Source organism: Coenobita brevimanus, chromosome 66 (genome assembly GCF_032717465.1).
Source record: "Coenobita brevimanus isolate Jiangsu-jjx chromosome 66, ASM3271746v2, whole genome shotgun sequence".
In the NCBI taxonomy this organism is placed as follows: Eukaryota; Metazoa; Arthropoda; class Malacostraca; order Decapoda; family Coenobitidae; genus Coenobita; species Coenobita brevimanus.
The window spans coordinates 25298771-25317336 of NC_137019.1; the positions used below are offsets into that span (position 1 = coordinate 25298771).

At 46.5% G+C, this 18566-nt stretch overlaps 1 protein-coding gene across 1 annotated transcript in view; it reads left to right on the forward strand.

Moving 5' to 3' along the window:
• Window positions 1–18566, forward strand: part of LOC145405314 (alpha-(1,3)-fucosyltransferase C-like) — a 69330-nt gene that overhangs the window by 39649 nt on the left and 11115 nt on the right. The gene's annotated exons all lie outside the window — the stretch shown is intronic.

Consider the following 18566-nt stretch of genomic DNA (forward strand, 5'->3'; position numbering starts at 1 on the left):
CGTACGTGATGGTGTCTGTTCCAGAACTGGTGTCTTTACAGGATTTTAGGGCAAGAAGTACATTCATTGTGTACTCTGGGTTGTTAGAGGAGTTCACGTCTTCTGTGACAGTCTAATTTTTGTAGTTCAACCGTGCATTTATAGTCTAGAAAACGCTGATCGTAATTGGCTGAGCAACTCACATGAGAGAAACTCATGGCAGGGATGTTAGCCATGTCCACGGCATCGTCATAGATGGTATTATTCACCTACAGAGTGGCCACAGGGATGTATGGGCTTTTATTATAATATATGAGTGGACCATAGTTTATTCAAAGGGGTGTAGCGATTCACTAGTGACTCAAACGCCATGAGTCACATTTAACTTTTCTAATTGTTCTCCTTGCCTCAGTCTTTGTCTGTTTGTCTGCCAAAAAAAGAACGAAAGTTTTTCTTACTGGCCTGATGGTAAAAAATCCTGTATCTCGTTTTGTGTTTCCTTTATGCTTGTCGGCAATCTGGCGTCCACCATTTATCTCGTTACTTTGCGGGATTTCTTAGTCTTGGGAATACCAGCCTCACCTGAGTGTAGTATGGAATCAATTTAAATTTTGGACTTTTTTATCTATGGTCTCTGTAGATATATTTAAATCATCCATCCTAGAGAAGGATCCCCAATCTGCTTTCTTAAAGTTAAATTTTGGGAATGGAGTGCCTGAAACAAAGTTGCGTGAATAAGAAAGATCACTTCCCGAGAAGTCGTCATAAGGATCCAATGAGAAATCCCGATGTACACCTGGACAAACCAGAGACATGTCAATGGCCGAAAAATTACCAATACGATCATCTACACGAGTCGCTCTACCACCATCCGAGAGACAGAGGGACTGTATTATTAGGTCGGCTACTTGCTTCGCACGACCATCAATTCTCAAGCTACTTCGCTGATAATGATGGGCGTTAAAGTCGCCCAAAACTAACTTCTTTTCAGGAAAGTGGTCAAAAAGTTATTTTAATGCACCAATATCAATAGAACAGTGCAGAGGACAGTAGAGAGAGCAAATAGATAAATATGAGTTATTAAATTTTACTCTGCACGCGACAGTTTCCAGAGAAGAATTTAGAATCACTTCTGTTTGTCGGTGTTGTTTGTGTGTGCAAATGGCAACTCTGTGACCATCATAATATCTTCTATTCAAGTGGTAGTGTTCGAACTATGGAGGATCAGGGTGATCCTCAAAGCGAGTCTTCTGTAAACAAATGATGTCTGGCCTGTGTATTGATAACAAGATTTTTAAGTGTAATTTATCCCCAAGAGTCACAAGTCCGCTGCAACACATTGAATGTGGTGGTTTAACATTTTCGGGACGGATCTCTATGCTTAGACTTTTATTCCGCCCACCACCAGTCAAGCGACTACCAGGGGACCTATCCCGGTGTCTGCTGACAGAAAACTCGATTGCATCGTCAACAGCATGGCTCCCAGCCTCCTCCTAAGAATAGCTAACTTTTTTCTCTCTCGCCCGAACAGAAGCAGGAAGCACATGAGGACGTGACTGCATTTTCAGGGTGGTAAGATTAAGTATATCAGATTTGTCATTCTGTTTCGGCCATATTGATCTTAGGAGAGTATGAGACAGACAGACAGACAGAGTTGGAAAGGACAGGAGACCGAGATGAAGTGGCCGAGCGAGAGGAGCTATGGTCCTTCCAATTTATCCAGATCGTTTGGGCGTTGTCCCTCACGGGAGTTCCCCTTCGAGCGACACTGCCGAATCTGTACCAAAACACACCTCTCTGTCTCATGTCAACTATTTACTACTTCTAAATGAAATTTATTTACTGTATATATATATATATATAAAATTCTCTAATATGGCTATATAGTGTATGAAAATGTCTATTGTTTTTAATAATAACAATGACCTTTTATAAATACCTCAACACTTGGCAACGTTGCTTTTCAATGTTGTCGCGCATGTAGGTGAGTCAGTGAGGGTAGGTCAGGTGTCAATCCGCAGGTCACTTTCTCTGACCGCCATTAAAAGATAAGCTCCTACCCCTGCTACTCGCCCTCGTCTGCTCCACAGTCGAGAAAAAGAACTTATTTACAGCATAAATAAGTATTTTTTAGAAGAGAAGGCAAACAGGGGACCTGTAATTGATCCCTCAAAAGCTGTTGCTCGAACAGCAAAGGCCATCAACGTGAGTGAAGTAACAGTCAGACGAATTTGCTCTTCCTTCAATCAAGCCTGCATTAAACAAAAGTCACCAGAACAAACTATATTAATTCATAAAACCGTATAGAGTTTTTATAGAAATAAATCACCATAAACTGTAGATTTTATATGCAGAGAGACAGACAGACAGACAGACAAATAGATAGACAGACAGACAGACAAAGTCAGGAGGCTTTTCTTCAAATTCTAATAATTCATAAAACCGTATAGACTTTTTCTAGATATAAATCTCTATAAAATGTTGATTTTATATGCAGAGAGAGAGAGAGAGAAAGAGAGCTGAGAGTGAGGGTTAACCCTTGTCTCTAATCCGATAATTGGCCCAGTAGAAACTGTGGCAACGTCGTATGTAGGGGAAGTCCCGTGAGGGACAATGCCTAAACAATCTGGATAAATTGGAAGGACCATAGTACCAGGTACAGGGTCAGTATGTGTCTCGACAGAGCACATCACAGGAGAAGACATTACCGTCGAAGCATGGGACATATTCGGCAAGGGAGTTGCATGCAACGCCCTGGCCTTCCTAGCTTTGTAATAAGAGATGCCCTTTGTCGCCGTCACCGTGAAGACCTCTTTCTCCTCCTTCCCCTTGGGACAATCCCTTCAGGAAATGGAGTGAGCACTTTTGCAGTCAAAATAACAAACAGTCCCGGAAGTACAGTCGTCCACCTCGTGACAGATGCCTAAACACTTGCCACACACAGAGATATTACACTAACAAGTTTTTGTACAAGTCCATTAATTTGGCATTAGGAGCAGCAAAAGAGGTTGGGAACACAAGGCGTGGCATTAACGATTTAATATCCAGCTTTAACAGACTCTGGGTGATTAAGTTTACCAAAAGCCAACACAAGAGTAGCAGTCCATGTCTTCACTCTTTCTGAAAACCGATTGATAAATCTGGCATCAACAACATTTTCCTGAGCAAGTTTTTGGATGATGTCCTCCCCCTCCATTCCCATGAGGTCCCTGCAGGCGATAATCTCCTTTCAGGAGTTCGTGGACTGTGGAATCGAGTCTTTAACTGTGAGGCATTAACAGTCTTAACCCACTAGCTCCCAGTGTTACTGTGCGAGGGATTTTGCTGCAAGAGCACTAAGCAAACCGCCTTCCTCCTATTGGCTCATAGTCGCGAAGCTCATAGGTCCCTACCTCAGGGTCCCTGTCTTTATTATATTTTGAAAATGCCCAGTTCTGTCCCATATTGAGGATGCTGTGCACAAATGGGTTAACTGGGAGGTTATCACCAGCACAGCCATCAGTCACCTTCCTGATAATGAAAGAATTGAAACTGACCAGAGAAGGTGAACCTAGAACATGATGATGCAAAGCACATAAATTAAATTAATTACATTGATGTCTAATGGGGTTTGAGTCTGGAAGCAGTCAGTTCAGAGAGCAGTCCGTGTCTTAGGCAAGATGCTGTCAGTCACCCCCCTCCCTAAGGGAGGGAGGGGCTGGAGGGGGGGGTCGACATAATAATCACTTCCCCATCTTGGAGGATGTGAGAAGAAAGAGAAAAGCGAGCAAGGGAAAGTGGCCTAGGACAGAATAGCTAAGGCAGAACCACTGAAATTTCCCTCTTTGCCCACCCCAGGGAGGCCTGACCATGTGATCACGACCTCAGTGCAATCAGTAGGGGAAGGAAGGGAACCCTCCATGCGTAGGAGTCAAAGACAATCTCAGTACAATGGTAAAGATATCTCCTGTACCAAACTAGCTGGGAGGCGAGGAAAATGAGTAGCTAGCTAGCCTACATGCAACCAGAAGGGTAAAAAAAAAATCAAATGCAGGTGGGGCATCCCTAAAAATCTGGGGGAGACAGCCAGTGAACACGTGTCCCCACTCTCCGCGACCATGATAAAAGTCCGTGAGTCAATTGTTCTTCGTAATTTAAAGATTTCCCCCTCTTGGGGAAGGAACAGAGCCTTCTTAATAGCCTGGTCGAGGATGGAGTGTTGGACTGAATTTGGTGACGTAATTTAAAATAGGGACGGTTCTGGAGGGGTTCGTGGTCAAGAATGAACTTCATGTTGTAGAGAGAATGTGTGAGTGCGTTGATGAAAGTGGAGAAAATGGCGTTGTAGTGATAATTCTGGGCTTTCTCGAGGTCTTTGTTGATGAGGGTGGCAAGGTGAGGAGCGGTTGTTGAGTCTAGGGATGGAATGAGGGAAATACGATGCTTGAGGTCGGGAGGCTCAGGCAGGTGACCTGGGGGTGGTTTGGGTGTAGGATTGGCGGCTCTTGGATTAGGAGGTGGTGCATGTTTTGCTTTCTTTCACTTTTTCTTCTTGTTCCTTGCCTATGGCGACAGAGGAGCAGGTGGTGGTGAAGCATGGAAAGATGCAGGACAATCCTCCATGTCTGTGGCATCTGTAGGTGTGGGAGCTGGCAGTGTTGAAGCAGGGGGAGGGATAGGATGCTCTTCGATGTCGGTATCGGCTGTTGTTATGGGAGCTGAGCGAAGTAGGCAGCACCAAAGGTTGGAGTGTAGTATAGTTTAGGCTTAGGGTGATCCTGGGGCAACCTGATGTAAGGGCAGTAGTCCCATGGTGGAGATGTGTAAGGCAGATGAGAAGGAATGGAGGTGATTGCCTCTTCAGGGATGAAAATGATGGGCAGTTTGTTATGATGGTGGAGTAGAGGGATTATCTTGATGAGGGTTGTCCAGTCTTTTATTGCAATGGCAACCACAGCTGGGATCCAAGCGAAGCTCCAGGCTTGAAGGATGGTCCCCTCATCACGTGTAGCTCGGAGACAATGTCGGTGTCAGGCTGGGGCGTGGCTGGATCCCTCCACGTAGCATCCAGAAGGACCAGTGACAGAAGCAGCCTTTGGTCCTTTCGTTCTTCATGTGTTGGTAAACTCCACTTTCTCCCCATCTGTCAGGGACTTCCTAGCCTTCCTGGGATTAGGCTTTTTGATGGCTGAGCGGTGAACAAAGATATCCTGGGTGGTGTCTAGTCTGGAGATAAAAATCGTCACCCGACGTGTAACTGAGCCATTTGATCTCCCTGATGGTGGTTGAGGAGGTAGAGGTCTGGGGGGACTGGGTCCGGGTCTTCGTGGTATCAAGAGGGAGGGCTGGCATGCAGTCCATCCTTGGCTGACAAACTATAAGCAGTCCAACCTTGGCTGACAAACTATAAGCTTCTTGTCGAAATTCTTTCTCGGTTCATTACTTTAAAAACATAATAAAACATCTAGTGTTATTAGTTTTTTTAAGGGAAACACAGTACCAGACATTTATTACTTTGGAGAAGTGACATGGCCAACACACTTTGTGTAGCCTACATAGTCATGAGCTATACGATGTGTGTGCGTTTTTTTTTTTTTATTGCAAATACTTCTTAATCTGTAGCTTTCTTCATTCAATACTGGTATGGGTGAGGCAAGACAGTCACTTGAAATATCGATAAATCGCTGATGCAGAGTACGCCCTGCCTGGGGTATGACACCCGTTATGGTCATTTACACTGCATGCTTAACCCGCCACATGCCAGCCATTATTAGCCCTATGGGTTGCCTCCATGCTGGCCATTTTTCGGCCTTTTTTTTTTTTGGCTAAAATGATAGATTTTGATGTGAAAACAACAAATTTCACCATTAAAATGCTCACCGAAGCTTGGAAATGGGTTTTATTGAGTCCTGCTTACTCGTATACAGGTATAGCCACTCTCTCACACTGACCACGTAGGTGAGAGAAATCCGTTTTCTATGTAAGGTATACTCAGGTATTTATGCTGGGAAGGTATAGCAATGTTCAGCACACTTTTCTTGAAATATCCGCATGGCGGGGTGAGCCTGACACCACCACCCCAGGAGGAGAGTACAGGGGGATGACACCCACCCCACAAGGAGATGACAGGTAGGCTGTTTTCTCTGACGAGCTGTCCAGGCAGGAACAGCATATGTCTCCCGTGACCAGATGCCCCTATTCCCCACAGCCAGAGCACCAGGCACTGTACAGTGAAAGTACACTACACTTCAGTGGAGGGAACACTCGCCAGAATAGGGGTGGGACTTGCAGAAGCAAGATCCCAAGCAAGTCCTCGGATGCCGTATCCACTGGATTGGCCTCCACAAAAGGAGAGGACTCAGGAGGAGCATCGAGACTTGCTACACCACAGGCAAGCAGTGGCACAGTAGCACCCACCGGGTCTACTGTGGGTGGAGTAACCACTGGTTTTCCATCCTCTGCCACCCATCTTTGGGAGCCGGCACGTCGGCATGTCCTACAGACGACCTTCGCTGGTACTCCCCAGGAGGGAGGCGGGCCCAGGGGCAGACTCCACCAGAGATACCACTCGGGACAGGCCACCAGCCATCCCCCAAGGCTGCTCCAACCACGACGAACGGAGGACAGATTCCACCAGAGCTGCGGCTTTATCCAGGAGTGCTTACTGGGCCTCCCCCTCCCGTCATCCCTGGAACAGGAGCCCCAGTCCCGACGGCAGAAGGGCAGACTTCACCAGAGCTGCAGCTGTTGCCAGGAGTCCCCACCGGGCCTCTTCTTCCTGCCGTCACCAGGTTCTGCAGCACCTGGAGGAGTCCCCTCAGACCCCTTCTCCGCCAACATCCTATGTAGGAGCTCAAGTAGTGCCCAATGGGGCTGCCTGGCTGAAGGAGTGTCCCTTGGGCCTCCCACTTACGTCCCCGACCAGAGTTTAGGCAGGGTTTGTCAGGCCCTCCAAGCCAGGGAGCAGGCCTCTGGGTGCTCCCCCTCCGTGAGTCCTGGAGCTCCTACCGAGGGTAGTGCCTCTTGCTCAGCCCGTCCATCCTGTGGCAGAGTGAGGTGCCCCTCTTAATGCCTCTCTCCCCAACAGGTAGGGATCTGCTACCCCACAGGTACCTCGCCAGAGACTAGTCCAGGTGAGACGTCCCCGAGGCCAGGTGTCCTGTTGCTGCATTCCCTCCTTCCCCGCCCCCAGGCGCTGCCGGACTCCACCGGAGCAAGAGGCCACAGTCCACCCCTGATGACCTCCTCCCCCACATGAGGCTGCAGCCCCTGGAGTCAGCGGGCCACCCCCGACGCCTGCTGTAGCCGCCAGACCTCCCCCAGCGCAGGCAGCCATAGTCCTTTCTTGATGGCCGCCCCTGCCGAACGAGACCATGGCCCAGCCAAGGCAACGCCTTCTCCGCAGCCAACCCTCGGCCCGGGCCTCCCCAGGTCCATCCCCAGGACCCCAACTATTAAGGGCCAGTGCTGTGCAGCGCGCCTCCTGGCCCTATTCGGCCCTAGCCCAGAGAGCCCTGCATCACCCAGGGCCTCCATAGAAAGAGGGCCACCCACCATGCCACCCAGCAACTCCTACAGGACTCGTGGCAACCCCACAGGTGACCTACCCCTGGACTACACTCCAGACGGCCCGCCTCCAACACCCAGACACCATCTGCGGTTCCCGGCGTAAGGGCCTCCTTCCTCCTGTGACCCAAGCACCCCTCTCCACCTGCCCAGTGAATAAAAGACTCTGAGGTTGTTCATCCTCTAATGCCCGTAAGCCCCTACCCCAGTGCACCAGCCCCCTCCCTTTCTCCAGTGCTCCCAGTGTTCCCCCCCTCCCATAGTGTTACCCTTCCTGTGTGGAACAGTAAACTCTCCACAAAGAAACTCATGCATGGAGTGTGTGGCGCCAGGCCACGGGATGCCCCCAAGTGTGACTGACCTCCCCCCCCCAGTGTTATACCCAATAGACAGCACAAATGTTGCATCCCTCCTCCCTTCCCCCCCCCCGGGCCTGTTCATGTCAAGGTAAATCGAAGGTGGCACATATGGTATACTCCCAGTAATCAGCCCCATAAGGAAGTCTGTGTCACCATAGTATTCTCTCTCTCCTCCCCCAGCCCGTCATGCAAATAGATTGTAAGTGCTATATTCTCCCGTCCTATGTCATGCACATGTAGCATAGGGATAGCTAGGGTATCGTCTGTGTCACGCAGATGCATATAAATAGCATAGGAGGCTGTTCATGTTAGGTGAGTATACAGTATATAATTATATAAGGACCTGAGTATATACTGCCATCTTATGTCACTCGTTTGGGTATACTGAGATACACGTGACTGTATTTGCCATATACCTGAGGCAGAACACATCTGGTGTATTGTGTGGACCATATGCATATCACTGGGGTGGGAATTGCCCTTTGTAAGGAAAGGTAGAGTACTATGTATTGGTCAAACTCGCTGAACTAGGAGGAAATATTTATTCTGAGATTGTCTTGTTATTTTATGGCACATAGTTTTGATCACGGATTGTGTGTGTAGTTGTTTATTGTTAATATATAAGTGTGCCTTTGACCAGTTGCATTTGGACTTTCCTTCCTTGCCTGTGACTGACCCGGTCGGGAACAAAGAACCCAAAGTTTCACCATACCTGAGCTCGAGAAGTCGGGACTCAGAATACGCTGAAAATATTTCTGATTACTCATTACTTCAGCATCTATCACATTTTGCGTGTCTTTCTAATTGTGAATGTATTATCTTCCGCTTACTTGAAGACAGGTACAATCTGCCTTCATTATGTACAGTCCTGGCACTTACAAGCGGGTATTTACAACATGACTTCACTATATAGTCCTTAGCCTACACTTACAAGAAAATATTTGCATCTTACACTTATGTGAAAATATTTACAAAATGCCTTCACTATGTACAGTACATCGCTGGGCAGAGCGAACGTGAGGAACGGAGTGAGTGTATGGCCTTGACAGCCTGGGGGATGGTAGAGGAACAGTTACCAAACATGCCTGCCAATTTTTACCTCCGAATCTTGAAAAATATGATTACAGTTAATTTTTTTTATTTTAAATCATTTTAAAATGGCACTGGCACTGGCCACGGAATTATGTCAGACCATTTTAAAATGGCACTGGCACATGGTGGGTTAAGCAGAGGGCAAAAACAAATAACATGCTATCTACAAGTGCTTCATGATTTACTTTACCTGTTATTATTATTTTTTAGCTGTATATGATCTTACCATTTTATGACAACACCATGCAGAGCCACATGTCATTTTCGAAAATCCTGTGATAGTCGTCTAATTGACTCGATGTTATTGGAGATACGAAGCACGTATGTGTGACCTGCCTAAGAGATTAAGTTAGGATTCCTTGAATTCTAATTTTTATGTAGCGTGTTCTGTGCCCCGACTTCTTGGGTGCAGATGTGATGCAACCTTGAGTTCTTTATTCCAGACTGGGTCGGTACTAGCAAGGAAAGAAAAACACAAACACCACTGGTCAAAGGCACATTTATATATTATCAAAAGACAAACACACACCATTCTATGAGCGAAACTAAGAAACTTAGTGACAGAATAACATATACAACAATCACTTTCCACCTAGTTCACCAAGTCTGGCTTATACACGGGATTTCACCTTCCTGAATTAAGTTATATCTACACAGTGTCACAGACAATATTACCACAATATGTCAGGTATGTCTTACTCTCATATACAGACAGCATAATACAGTATACCCATTCCATCAGGGCGTGTGCACGTGATACATATGACGGCATATATTAAAGTCCTTAAACCTAGGGATTAACATGACATAGACAAGGCCCTAGCTCATACAATATACACACGTAACATAGACGAGTCCCTAGCTAACCTTAAACTATGTAAGCATCACATGGGACGAAAGTATATGATGTCTCACACTTGATTGCGGGGGGAGGGGAATTAGTGAGTCTAGGGTGGGTTTATTTGTGTGGGGGACGGGGACTAGGGGCCTGGGGGAGGGAGAGGGAGACCACACTGGGGGAAGGATCACACTGATGTATACTGCCCAGGGGGGGGGAGCAACACTACGAGTAGGGTTGTCACTATCGGAGAACCGACCCCAGGGGGAGGGGTGTTGAACACTCCGCGTACAAGGTCACGGGTAGAGTTCACTATGACACACTGAGGGGAGATAGTACCGCAACTGCCCGGGGGGGGGGAAGATGTACAGAGTGGGGAAGGTAGGGCACTGGGGAGAGTTATACAACATTGGGGAGACACACTGTGAGTGCGGGGAGGAGTCACAGGGGTTAGTTCACTGGGGGAAGGATCCAATAGCACTGGGGAAGCATATAGTCATAGTGTCTGGTACTCACAATTCATGCGGAGGGGAGGACACTGCCCATGGGACAGGAGGGCCTACATCGGGAGCTCCAGATGGCAGCCAGGCGTGGGAAGTGGGCCGTCTGGCAAGTAGTGTGGGGGAGGGTGGTCCATATAGCCGCCACTTGTCCGGGAGGAGTGGTCGGGTGGTGTGTTGGTGGCTCCCTAGCCGCGATGGCCCAGCTGGAGGCAGGGATTTCTGGGCTAGGGCCGAAGAGGGCCAGAAGGCGTGCTACTCGGCGCTGGCCCTTAGTCATTGTCGGGGTTTTGGGAGAGGACCTGGGGAGGTCCAGACCTAGGGTCGGCAGGGAGGAAGGTGATGTCCTTACTGAGCTGTCATCTCCTCCAGCAGGGGCAGCTGTCAGGGTGGAACTGAGGCCACCTGCAACGGGGGAGGCCCGCTGACTCCAGGAACTGCAGTCTTGGCTGAAGGAGGAGGCCATCAGGATTGGACAGCAGCCTCTCGTCCTGGCGGAGCCCGACCACCTGGGGAAGGCAAAGCTGCAAGGACCGGACACCTGACCTCGGGGACGTCTCGCCCAGTCTGGTCCCGGGTGAGGAGCCTGTAGGGGAGCAAACCCCGCCTTCTCTGGTAGAGAGGTGGGGAGAGGGGTGCCTCGTTCCGCCGCAGAGGTGGTGGGCAGAACTAGAGGTGTTCCCCTCTGTAGGAGCCTGGGGACTAACAGAGGGAGAGAGACCAAGGGCCAAGCCTTCTGTTTGGCGGGCCCCCGCCAAAACTCCAGTCCAGAGTGTGTGGAGGAGGTCCAGGGGACGTTCCCTCCATCAGGCAGCCCCACTGGGCAATGGTTGTGCTCCTAGGGAAGGCAGGAGTGCAGGAGGAGTCAGGGGAGATTCTCTGGGACACCGCCGACCCGGGCGACTGAGAGATAGTGCCTGTCGGGCTCTCCCAGCCACAGCCACTGGTCCGGTGGAACCTGTGCTCTTGCCATAGGGCCTGGGACTCCGGCCCCAGTGACGGTGGGAGGAAGAGGTCGGATGAACTGTCTCGGCTTTTGCCACAGCTCCAACGGAGCATGCCCTCCTTCCGACAGGGAAGGTTTTGTCCCGGGGACAGGAGGAGGAAGAGGTCGGATGAACTCTCTCGGCTTTTGCCACAGCTCCAACAGAGCGTGCCTTCCTGCCATAGAGGAATAGCACCCTCGAGGCTCTTCCTGAGTCCTCTATTAAATAGGAGGCCGATCCAGGGAACTCGGGGTCCGAGGGTGTGCTTAGGACTTTGCTACTGCAAGTCCCACCTCGATTCTGGTGAATGTTCCCACTTCAGAGGAGTAGTGAACTTTTCCTGTACACTACCGGGTGTTCTGGCTGCGGGGAAGAGGGGCACCGGGTCACGGGAAGAGATATGTCACTTTAGCCTGGATGGTGAGCCATGAAAGCCAGCATCTCCGTCATCCCCTTGTGGGGTGGGTGACATCCCCTCATATTCTCCTCCTGGGGTGGTGGTGTCGGGTTCACCTCGCCGCGCGGATATTTCACTAATGGTGAGTGAAGGATTAACAATGAACATTGTGTGTGTGTGTGTGTGTGTGTGTGTGTGCCCACTGACCTGCTCAGGTGAAGGGATGCTATCGGAGCTGTTTCCAAGCCCTTTCTAAGAAGCTGCCTGCCCAAAGATTCTCCTGCTGCATGTGTTCAGTTTATAAAAGACTTCACGGTTAAAGATGGTGAGTATACGTGTTTTTTTTGTTTTTTTGTTTTTTTGCGAGTAAGCGAGTAGGCGTAATTTAGAAATAAGGTAAAACAGTGAGGCAATTAATATGTTAGGTGACAGGTCGAAAGGTTAGGAGAATGAGACTGGAATGCTGAGTGCTAAGGCACATGCAGAGGTTGCATGGTGAATGCATGAGAAAATATTGCGTTGTTTTCAAAACGTACCTTTAAGAAATCTGAAGATTTTGACAAATTTGAGAAGTGCATGCTTTCAAAACGGCAAAAAATTCAAGAAGGATACTTACTGAATCCGGCGGCAACAAATCCGGCTTTGACAAAATTCGGCAGTGACAAATCCGGGAGTGACAAATCCGGCGGCGACAAAATCCGGAGAATCCAATCCGGCGGTCAAAGTTCTGTGCTAGTTAAACTCCAGCAGCAAGTAATCTTGTGCTTTAAATACTGGATCACTTTGGTTTCGCGGATTTTTCCCATGAAAAAATAACCTCTATGCAGCTTTATTGAAACAAAAATCGATGGTCTAGTAGAAATAGACGAAAATTTCTAAGTTCACGGACTACAGTTATTTGTGCCTAAATACCTTCTCCATGATGCCAGGAATGTGTACAAAAACTTTCAGTTTGATATCTCCATTGCTTTCCAAGATGTGTGAGTTCGTTTTTTCAGCTTTATAGAGAGAGAGAGAGATTACAACGCGAGTGTACAAAAATTATTTGGAAAACTAATCGAGACTACAAAGTGAAAATTTCTCGTGAAGCAAATTCAAACCCCACAATATCATTTCATTAAGTGTGGAATAACGAAAGTAAGAAATACCACAGGCCTAATACTAAACTCGGACACCCAACTCGTCCACGATAACCAAACGATAGCAACAATACTGTACGAATCCTTACGTAGTGCTCTCACAAAAGACAATAGGGTAAATATTCCCATTACTCAGTTGGTTTTCTCTGGACCAGGTGATAAGTTATCAGTCAACGAAGTGACAGGACACAAAGTGTTAAATATCATCAAAAAATCTATCCCAATAAATCAATTGGCCCAGGCTTATATCTCCTCGCATACTGCATGAATGTTACGCGCAGTTAGTTACCTAAATATCCAGTAAATCCATAACTGAATGTAGAGTACTTAATCAACGAAAATTCGCTAATATATCAACCGTCTTTAATCGGGCCGATAAAAAAAAGGCGTCACAAATCACCACCGAATAAGCCTTAAGTCAGTACAATGCACATTTTCGACAAATTTGTTAGAAAGAAAATTATCGTGTTTCTTAATAAGCATAATCTAGAACAGATAATCACGCGAATCGTTAACAGTAGATCATTTCTTACAAATCTATCTATCGTCAGACGCCATAATCCCGTAAGAGGTGGCCATTTGAGTTACAGTATTTGTTTTACGGGGAGGGGCACTAACCCTCCACTAACCCACTTGTTGACACGTAGGAAGCACGTATGGTTTGGTTATATGGTTACCACCCAGCGTTGTAATTGGTTTCTTGGCTTACGGGAAACCATTTGGCTTGTCACTCATTGTAAAGCCACCTGTAAAGGAAAGAAAAGCGATAAGAAGTGACAGGAAAGACGGGAGAAATAGGAAGAGAGGAGGGCAGGCACAGAAAAAGAATGATAAAGGCTAAGGAAGAAGTAGGCAGCATTTCATCAAGTGAGTGGATAATGGTCGCCACCACCTACCACTAATCTGCTTGATTTTTTTTACAAATATACGATAACTGAGACACAAAAATACCGTCGGATCTCGTCTACCTAAATTTCCAAAAAGCGTTTGATAAGGTCCCCCATCTAAAACTTCCATAAAAACAGAAAGTCCACTGCCTCTCTAACAGACTATGTTCGTGGATTGGTGATTGGTTTACAAACTGCAAACAGTGTGTACTAATAAATGGTGAATCATCAGACTGGCTAGAAGTAACAAGCGGAGTTCCTCAAGGGTCAGTTATCGAGCCAGTATTTTTCGCCGTTTATGCCAATTATCTGGAAAATGAACTCGTTTTTAAGGTAGCAAAATCTGCATATGATAAGAAAATTGGATGTTAATTAGTTATGAAGGCAGATTGTGAGTCTGTTCAAAACAACCTGGATAAGTTAATATATTGGAGTGAAAAATGGTGGATGGCATTTAATGTAGATAAATGTAAGGCGACAAAAACACTAGATACGACCATCGCATGTTCAGTACCTCACTGACGGATGTAAAAGATGAGAAGGATTTAGCAGCTGTTATCAGTAACCACCTCAAAAGCTCAAAACAGTGTACAGCAGCTAGTAACGAGGCAAACAAAATGCTCGGCTTAATCACAAGGAACTTTGATTATAAAACGTCCAATGAAATTCTAAGTATTATACGTAGTTAGTCTGGCCACATCTAGAACACTATGTGTCGTAATGGCTACCCGAATCTTGATATGGACAAATACAGACTCGTGAGCGTGTTATGCAGTCACAAAAATGGTCATATCGGCGCGATATTTACCCTGTGCAGAGCGACTGAAGGAACTAAATATGTTTTGTCTTAAAAAAAAAAAAAAAAAAAAGGAGAGATCTTATACAAGTATTTCAGAGTCTTAACAAACTTGGCGTTGTTAGATATGATACGCTGTTCGAAATACAGAATGATACTAAACTGCAATAATGGAATGAAACTGAAAAGGGAGAGATGAAACACTAATGTGGGAAAAGATCAGTTATCTGAAAGGAGCGTGGAGAGACAGACCGACAAATGAGGAAGTGAAGGAGGGTTGTGGTGTGAATGTGAATGTCATGGAAAGCGTTAGGAGAAATACATTCAGGTGGTTTAAGCATGTGGAGAGGATGGTCATCCTAAATGACCTGGAGCAGCTTTTAAAGCATCCTACCCTTATCCCTGACCGCCTTGGAGAGAGATCCAATATACTTGACCTCTTCCTCACAACTAATTCTTCTGCTTACACTGTTAATCGCTCCTCCAATCACAACCTTATTACCTTAACCTGTCCTGTCGCTCCGGTACAGCCTGTGGACCCTCCAAAGAAACATCGTCTGTGGCACTTTGGAGCTGCGGATTGGGAGGCCCTCGAGCAGTACTTCTTTGATTTTCCCTGGAATGATTATTACTTCCATGGCCGGGAGCCATCTGAGTGTGCCTTGCGCATTACGGAGGTTATTCTCTTGGGCATGGAAGCATACATTCCTTACTAATATCCCTTGACTAATGCAAAAAAGTCTTGGTTTAATCACGCTTGTTCTAATGCTGTCCGCAACAAGGAGAGGGCCGATGAAAGGTACCAGAGCCAACCCACCCCTGAATCACATCTTTTTTTTATGTATCTACCCGGAATCGTGCTAAGGCTGTTCTTCGCTCTGCTAAAAATAATTTCATCCGTACTAAATGCTCTCAACTCTTCAACTCGAATTTTTCCCATTCCTTCTGACACCTTGCCAAAAACCTTTCTAACAACTTTACCTCATCATCCTTCCCTCCTCTTTTCTACTCTGTAGCTATTTCTTCTACTGATAAAACAGATCTCTTCACTCAGACTTTCTCCTCCAATTTCACCTTAGACGATTCCGGTGCTGTTCCTCCATCACTTCCCCTCTCTGACTTCCTCATAGTTGGCATTAAAATTTCTTCAGCTGATGTATTTTCTGCCATCACTGGCCTCAATACTAACAAGGCATATGGGCCTGATGGAGTCCCTCCTGTTGTCCTCAAGAACTGTCCTTGAGTGCTTACACCCTGCCTAGGTAAACTCTTTCGCCTTTGTCTTTCAACTTGTACCTTTCCTTCTTGCTGGAAGTTTGCTGTCATTCATTCAGTCCCAAAGAAGGGTGACCATTCCCAACCCTCTAACTATCGTCCACTTGCTTTAACATCCTGTGTCGCAAAAGTTTTCGGGTCTATTCTTAACCCTTCGTCTGTCAGATGGGGTGTTTTGGCAACCCAATTTTTTTTTTTTTTTTAAGCTCATATTTCCTAGCCGGAAATTTGAATATTTCTCTCCGTTCCAGTACTCTCCTCATTCAGTGAGGGGAGGGAGCATGTGGATTGGTTTAGTCCTGCCTCTGCTGTAGTGTGAGAGAGGGGCACTTCCCCCCCCCCCCGGGGTGTCCAGTCATCCCATCAAATTAACCATTTAGATCATATTGTGATATAGATTGGTTTTTATCTTATTTTTGCATACTGATTTTGAAAATCACAAAATGTATTTTCCTGTGCGTGTTTACCTGACAAATGAGATATGAGTCCATTTGTTATTTTTTGCTGATATTCTAATTTATTGTATTTTATTATAGATTAATAAACACCACCTACAAGGCATTCAATCTTTTCAATAGTGATTGCAGAGATATGCTGAAGCGGCAGTATGAATATATTTTACATGTTAGTAACACTACATGCATTTTGTATTGAGGTGTTGTAACACCCAACTGGACTAACCACGTTTGAATACCCCACAGGACTAACGAAGGGTTAACAGAAAAATTATAAAGCATCTTTCCTGTCACAACCTTCTTTCTGATCGTCAGTATGGGTTCCGTTAGGGACGCTCCACTGGCGATCTTCTCACCTACCTTTCAGATTGCTGTGGAACAAAAGAAGAAGGCATATAGTGAATGGTTAGCGAGTTGAGGTAGGGGAGAAGATGAGAGAGAGAAGAGAGAGGTATATGTGAGCAGGAGAAGGGAGGTTAAGAGACTGGTGAAGGAGAGTAAGAAGAAAGTGGATGAAGAGTTTGGGAGGAATCTGAGTGTGAAATGGAGGGAGAGTAAGAAATTGTTTTGGAAGCAGGTAAAGAAAGTAAGGCAGTGTGAAAGGGGAAATAGTAGGGGAGTGAAAGATAGGAATAATAGATTGTTGGTGGAGAAGAGAGAGAATTTGAGGAAATGGAAGGAGCACTTTGAATATTTGTTGAATGTAGAGAGTGAGAGCAGTGCGAGTATAAGTGGTTGGGGAATGGCTGGGAGAAGAAGAGATGAGAGGAGGGAGGAAGAGATCAGTAGGGCGGAAGTAGTGGAAGCGATGAAGAAGATTATTGATGGAGTGTTTGGTGAAATGCTTAGGTATGGGGGTGAGATTGTTGTGGAGTGGATATGGAAGTTGTGTAGATTGGCTTGCGAAGAGGGAAGAGTTCCAGAGGACTGGAAATCAGGTATAATTGTTCCTTTATACAAAGGAAAAGGGGAGAGAGAAGTATGTGGTAACCATAGGGGTATTTGCCTTCTTAGTGTGACTGGTAAAATATATGGTAGAATACTCATTGATAGGGTTAGGCATATGACAGAGGAGCTAGTTGGAGAAGAACAAGGGGGATTTAGGAAGGGAAAAGGGTGTGTAGATCAGATATTTGTTCTAAGATGTTTAGTGTAGAAGTATCTAGAGAAGGGAAGGAAAGTGTATGCTGCCTTCATGGACTTGGAGAAAGCTTATGACAGAATAGATAGGCAAGGTATGTGGAAGGTATTAAGAATATATGGAGTGGAGGGGAAATTGTTGGGTGCTGTGAAGAGTATGGATGAGGGAGCTAGGGCTATGGTGCGAGTGGATGGTGAGCTGAGTGAGTTCTTTGATCTCAATGTGGGACTGAAACAGGGTTGTGTGATGTCTCCATGGCTGTTTAATATATACATGGATGGGGTTGTAATGGAGGTGCAGGGTAGGGCAGTGGATGTGGGGGTGGCTCTAATGAATGAGGGTGAGATTTGGAAGATTCCGGTGTTGCTGTTTGCTGATGATACAGTATTGTTGAGTGAAGATGAATGGGAGTTGCAAGGTTTGGTGAATGAATTTGGGACAGTGTGTAGGAGGAGGAATCTGAAAGTTAATGTAAACAAAAGTAAAGTTATGGTGTTTGAGAGGAATGAAGTCACAGAGTGTGCAGTGAGGTTAGATTGTGAGGATGTGGAGAATGTGAGTGCATTCAAGTACTTGGGTAGTGAGATGAGTAAGGATGGGACTTTGGGGGATGAAGTGCGTGAAAGGGTACAGCAGGGAAGGAAGGTTGTTGGTACACTGAAAGCAGTGATGAGGAATAGGGAGGTGAGTATGGAAGTTAAGAAGTCACTGGATGATAGTATTGTGATCCCTACCCTGACGTATGGAAGCGAGGCGTGAACCTTGCAAGAGGGGAACAAGTCAAGAGTGAGAGCAGTGGAAATGAGTTACTTGAGAGGAGCATGTGGAGTGACGTGGAGGGACAGGTTGACGAATGAAGTGAAGGAACGCTGTGGGATGGATGTGGATGTGGTTGAGAAGATTAGGAGAAATACACTGAGGTGGTTTGGACACGTGAAGAGAATGGAGAATAAAAGACTGACTAAGAGGGTGTATGTAGGTGAGGTGGAGGGAGGGAGAGGGAGAGGTAGACCGAGGATGAGGTGGAGGGATGGAGTTGAGAGGTATATGAGGGGGGGGGTGAGTTGGGGGGAGGGTAGTCAAATGCTGTGTGACAGAGCGACTTGGAGGCGTTTTGTCTGCGGCCACCCTTTGCGGGATTAGGGCGTCGGGCTATAGATAGATAGATAGATCTTTC